The sequence below is a fragment of the Uloborus diversus genome, chromosome 4, assembly GCF_026930045.1.
Source record: "Uloborus diversus isolate 005 chromosome 4, Udiv.v.3.1, whole genome shotgun sequence".
In the NCBI taxonomy this organism is placed as follows: domain Eukaryota; kingdom Metazoa; phylum Arthropoda; class Arachnida; order Araneae; family Uloboridae; genus Uloborus; species Uloborus diversus.
Window position 1 is genome coordinate 21,353,436 of NC_072734.1, and position 6,436 is coordinate 21,359,871.

The window sequence follows — 6,436 nt, forward strand, 5'->3', positions numbered from 1 at the left end:
TATTGAGTTTTTTTTTTAACCCGACTACACGTGGATAAATGCCTAAGAACGTATAGACACCCGAAAAATCCATTTTGACGATCCTTGAGATAATTAGAACGAGTTTTCTCGTGATGTCCTTATGTACGTATTAATGTGCGTATGTGTGTATGTGCGTATGTATCTCGCATAACTAAAAAACGGAATATCCTAGAATGTTGAAATTTGGTACGTAGATTTCTAGTGGGGTCTAGTTGTTCACCTCTCCTTTTGGTTGCATTTGGATATTCCAAAGGAGGTCTTTTTCACCTTTTGGAGGAAAATCATCGTTAATTTCAATGCAAACTCATGTAGTGTTGTAATTTGGCAAACACTAGCTTTTTGTCGCCGAATTTTGGCGACAAATTTGGCGTTTATTTTTTCCATTTAAATCTGGTTTCATTTCGGCCATTACTGGCAGTATTTAGAGAGTTAACTATTGAATCACATTAAAATGCCCCATGTTTGAAAAATTAATCTGTATAAAACGTGTTTTTACTTCGGTTCGCAACGAACTTGAGGAATAAAAATTTAAAGTATTTCTTTGCTTACTCCAAGGCACTATTATCATTAAACTGGCGTAAAAGGAAGTCATGTGATGCACACATCAGCTGGTTATGACTAGGGTTTTATTAATAGATGACAGAGTAAATGCTATGTGGCTTGATTTTTTTAGAAGTAGCTATTTAAGAAAGAATGGAGAACCTTATGAAAGTAGTTAAAAACAAATTCCATTATTATATACTCCGAATCTTTAATAATGTTTAACTTAGACACAATACAGTCTATGCACCTAATTTCCTCAAAAGTAATGCTTGATAGCATCATTTAACTATAACCTAACTGCATGGTCCTTGCTTAGTTCGATTCGTTGGATATTCGGTTAGTCGACGTTAGGATTGTTGAATTTATCGGCTATTTTACAGACTTGTTTCAGTTTTATTTTAGATGTTTCTTTTGATTGAAGCCCTTTGAAAAAAGTATTTTTAGAGAACAAATCACTTTCCTTAAACTATATAGCAGCAGCACGAAAGTTAAGCCCTTTAATGAATTAGCAAGTGGAACAAACATACTTAGTAGTTGACTCGTCAAGGAATCTCAATCATCATCAGTGATGCATTCTAATTCCTGCCTCATTTGTGAGAAATGCCATCTGATTAAAGTAGTGTCTCCAGAACGAGACAAATCTATCTTTTCTCTTGTTTGAAGGAAGTTTAGAAACTCGTTCTCGCAAGAAATCACTAAATGTTATAAATCTGCATAGTGTGTGGGAGGGACGCTGTGATATCGAAATATAGTTTAGCTTGCTTAAGACACCTTCGTTTTTCAAGTGCTTAAAACATATTTACGTAACGGAATTTTAGTTTTTACAATGCAAACAAAAGTAAATGAGACAAATACCTTTTGCCCCTGCCCTCAACATTAACGTTTTTCCAAGCTGTGCATATATCCTGTTACAGAAAAGCTAGAGTCATTTCTCAACGTAAAAATTGAAGCGAAATCGCATAATCTGAACCAAGATTTGACATCCTCTGTCTTCATATCCATTTTTCTTGATTGGGGTGGAGGGGGTATATTGCTAGGTTACATAATTATTTAATTTCACGGAAACTATCGGATGAGTGATTCGACAATCACGTATGTAACAGCGTGGACTAAACTTTTCCTTACAATTTTATTTCTGTACAAATCAATACGGCCAGAAAGTTAAGAATTTGTTGGACCTAGTGAATATACTTAACTTCGAGTGTGATTTGTTAGTCAGAAAAAGATTTTTTTTTTTTTTTTGAGTTGTGGATCTTTAAATGAAGTTTACCTGCTACTTGTGATGCACACATTTCAAATGCTTTAAGTTTCGTTTCTCCGATTTAAAGTTCCGCAACTTCCAAACTTATATTTGAATAACTAAACTTTTAGCAGATCTTTCACGTGGATTAAATTATCCTGATTATCAGGGTAACTTTAAGCAAGGTTAATTATTTGTTTTAAATGGTTTTAATATTTATTTCTTAATTTTGGATAACTACATTATACTTTAGGAGTTTTACTTTCGTTTAATACATATGTTACATACCTACTAAAATAGAAGTAGGGTAGGTAAAAGTAGAGAAATTGTGACCGAAAGTTATTCTGAAAGATTGTGAGCTAAACTGGAAAATTCTTTTTCGCCGAACTAAGTTGCCGTAAATACTAGAACGTACTTCACAGAAGCAGTATTTACTAGTTCTTGTGTTCTTTTTCAATACGAGTCCAGAAGTTAATTAAGAAACAATAGCTATTATTCTGTTCATTCAGGATCGCTCAAAAGTATGTCCCAATTAAATCCTACCATTACCGTTAAAATTTTGCAAATGCTTTCGCAACTAACCGGCGCCCCTTACAGAGTTTCGTGAATCCCAGAAAGGTGCGCGTAGACCCCGGTTGAGAACCGTTGCTTTAGCTTAAATTCTTTAATGCATTGAATATTCCTCAATTAATGGTTATGATCAAACGGGACAAATTGCTGCATAAATCGTAAACTGAAAGACAATTTTCTTAAGGTAATTAAATTAACACTGTAGTCATACAGGGTTCATCTCTGATGTAATAATAATTTTCGAACTGTGCTTTCAAAGTTGAAAAAAATAGAGTCGAATATCGATAACTCGAAGCTTACAACTCAAATATACTCATTTTAATCAAAGTTTTCATTGGGTCCCAAACTCTTAAGATTGTTGTGGAAACTTCTTATAACTCGAACCTGACCACGAAAAAAAAGGCGAATGACCTTGAAGCAAAAACATCATTTGTACCATTTGTAATGAATACGCTATTATTTTGGAATAGATAGGATTAGCGAGACCATGCCTCTTACTATTCAGTGCATTCTGGCAGATTCTACCTATTACAAATGATACAAATGTTTTCCTTCAAGGTCATCCGACTTCTTTTCGTGATCAAACTTTACCAACAACTCGAACGTTTTACCCAGTCCCTTAGGACTTTGAGTTATCGAGATGACTATATTTTGAAACTATGCTTTCTAAGGAAGGATGGCAGCCGGAGTGAACTGAGAAATGAGCTGATGTGTGCATCACATGACTTCCTTTTACTCCAATTTAATGACATTTCCCCATTACTAGCAATTTTAATGTGATTCAATAGTTTACTCTCTAAATATCAGCAACAGTGGCCAAATTAAAACAGATTTTTAAAATAAATCGCCAAATTTGTCGCCAAGTTGGCGACAAAAACTTGACGACCAAAAGACTGGCGATATATCGCCATGTGTCCGACAAATTATAACACCACTTGACTTTACATCGAAATTAACAATGATTTCCCCCCAAATAGGGGCAAAAGACCCCTTTAGAAACACCCGAATGCAACCAAAAGGGGAGGTGCACAACTAAACTCCACCAGGAGTCTTCGTACCAAATTTCAACTTTCTAGGACATGCCGTTCTTGAGTTATGCGACATACATACGCACATACGCACATACATACATACGTTCATATCGACGTCACGAGAAATTTCGTTGTAATTAACTCGGGAATCGTCATTACGGATATTTTGCGTGTCTATACGTTCTTAGGCACTTATCCACATCTGGTCGACTCGAAAAAAAAACTCAATATTCATTCGCGGGTGATTAAAATAGAAATTAAAGTCGATTTTTGAGTGAAATTTTTTTCGCGAATACAATACTTCCTTTTTTGTAAAATGAAGTAAAAAGGACATAAAAAGCGTTCCACCTGCTACCTTCGATGCGCAAGTGCAGAACTTCGTTTATATATTAAACCGTTTAACAATTCATGCGCAGTGAAACCTCCGTAGAGCAATCAAGCTAGCGCGAAGTTTGATAGTTCAAGTCCACGCGGGAGAGTGATATGTTCTTTATTTTATTTTTTTTGAAAGGGCAGAGGTGGGACTGGACGGCAGACGTTATGTTTTTATTGAATAACACAAACTTATAATGTTGAAACATCAAATTAATAAATTTTAGTTGATGTAGTTAAGTTTATCAATTCAACTTCATTAATTTCAATATTATAAGCTTATGTCATTCAATAAAAGTATAGCTTCTTTCGGCCAGCCCCATGACTGCCCTCTGTTTTTAAATTATTTTTTTTAAATAAAAATTGTATAATAACGCGTCAAAATACGAGAATGAAAAAGAAAAACTTTTTAGCTTTTGTGTCAATCTGCCAATGTTTGTTTTTGTCACCAAAGTTAGTTTATCATTCGACTGCTTCTCCCAAGACGAAAAGAGTTTAGATGCTTGAAAGCGGAACGCGTTTATTTACAAATTGCTTTATGTCTCGCAGCGTCACCCACGTGTGGCAAAGACTTGTTCCCCAGGTTTCCGGATGCTTCACGTGTTTTTCCCGCGCTATGCAATCGATCGAGACGCGCCGAAAGGGGCGAATTAATGGCGTATCAAAATCGGACGTATACTGGCATACTGAGTAGGGGGGGAAAAGACGACCTGATTTCGTTTCATAAGGTGTGAAAAAAAAAGAAAGAAAACAAAACAAATAAGAGAAGAAAAAGATGAACGTGCTGCGCTGTATATTGATTCTGAAAAAGACTTCGAAAATTTTGTTAGTCTGTTCAAACGTCCAGCAGTATTGATTTTTCTCTGAAAGATACTTTTAATCTCTAGTTAATTTTTCAAAATATTTTCAAACAACAAAATATGGCTTCATTCGCAAACTGTAAAGCTCTAATACGCTACCTTGCTGCGATATACGAAAGAGGTAAAACATTCTGTTCCACTTGTCTCCTTTGGGGTAAAACATAGACATGTTGTGCGCATGGGAAGTTTATGATATGTGTTTAATTTATATATACGTAAATCATCATTCAAATTATCATCCGCAATATCATAAATATCTACTGAAAGACTGAGAAAACATTTTTTAATTATATTGTTCTGAGTGATTTTGAATCAATACGATTTTTTTTAAAACCAAAACTCGAAAGGATAATTTAATAACATTAGCTGAACAATCAGGATTTTCACCTCCACCTAATTAAAAAATAATTGATTTGACTAATCTTATTACTACAGCGTCTAATTAGAATGGACAGCAGGCAAAAAATATTCTTGAGAATAGTATCGCAGAACAGAATGAAAAATCTGCTGTCAAGAAAGAACATTCAGAATTCGATGTATAAAAAGTAAAAGCTGAGACTTTTAACCGTCAAAAAAGTATGACGAGCTCATTTTATACGGAAAGAACCAACGATCTCCTAAAAACTAATGAACTCTTTTGATGCTAATGAAAATGATTTTAATGCACATTTACCATTATTTCAGTGCCAAGCAAAACGAGTCAATAAAGATGACTTTGTAACATTTTTAACGGGATTACTTTCGCTTAACATAGTGAAAATTATCGCTCAAGAAACCGAAGAATTAACGACCAGTTATGACTACGTAAAATCTGTATTGCTAGAAAAATATAAATTACTGGCTGAAAAATTTAGCCAAGAATTTGTTTATCATAGGAAATAACCTGATGTATCTTGGCGAGATTTCACTTATCAGTTTCATAATTTTTGAAATGAGTGGATTAAAGGTATTGCTATTCATTCTCACTTGGCCGATTTTGATGTTCGTTTGATTTTTCAGATTACCCTGAGGGCGAGAATAAGTCTAGATCGTTGTTTTTAATACTTACTTAGGGAGACATATTTTCGTTGACATAATAGTTACAAATCGACCCCCGTTGGCGCTCATTCAACTCAAGTAGATTAGACATTGAAAACTTTTTGTTTGTGTAAAATCACGCTCCCCCCTCAAGAAAAGCACCTATAGAGTTGAATTTAAACAGCAAAAATTCATCTAAATACAAAACTGACAAATTGCTAGTTCCCATGATTCAAGATTGATAATAAATAAAAATACCATACGGTATACACTCTCAATATAATCCTAATAATAAATGCATGAGTTCAAATTGGCCATAATATCTATATCTTTATTACTGCATCATATTTCTCATTTCTTTTTTTATGGATATGCCTCGACCTAGAAAATTTCTAGTCATAATATGACTAGAGCAGCGGTTCCCAACCTTTTTCTCTTCGCGAACCCCTTGGAAAAGGCAAAAAAGTTCGCGAACCCCCTGATGTTGAAATTAGTAACATGTAAGAAACAATAAAAAAAACAGCATGTTTGCTTTCCATTTTTTGCAGCATTTGATTGCAATAAACAAAAATATAATTGTAAAATATCATTAAGTGCAAAAATTAATAAAAAGTTAAAACTACATCTACAAGAAAAATTATAAACAAGAAGTTTTATAAACCAACTATTTTTTTTTAAGCATACTTTAAATTGGGGAAAAAATCCTTAATGCGATAATTGTGGCTGTTTGACGGAACAAAGAAACTGAAAGTTTGGTTCAATGTCTGACAGTTTGAGTCTTA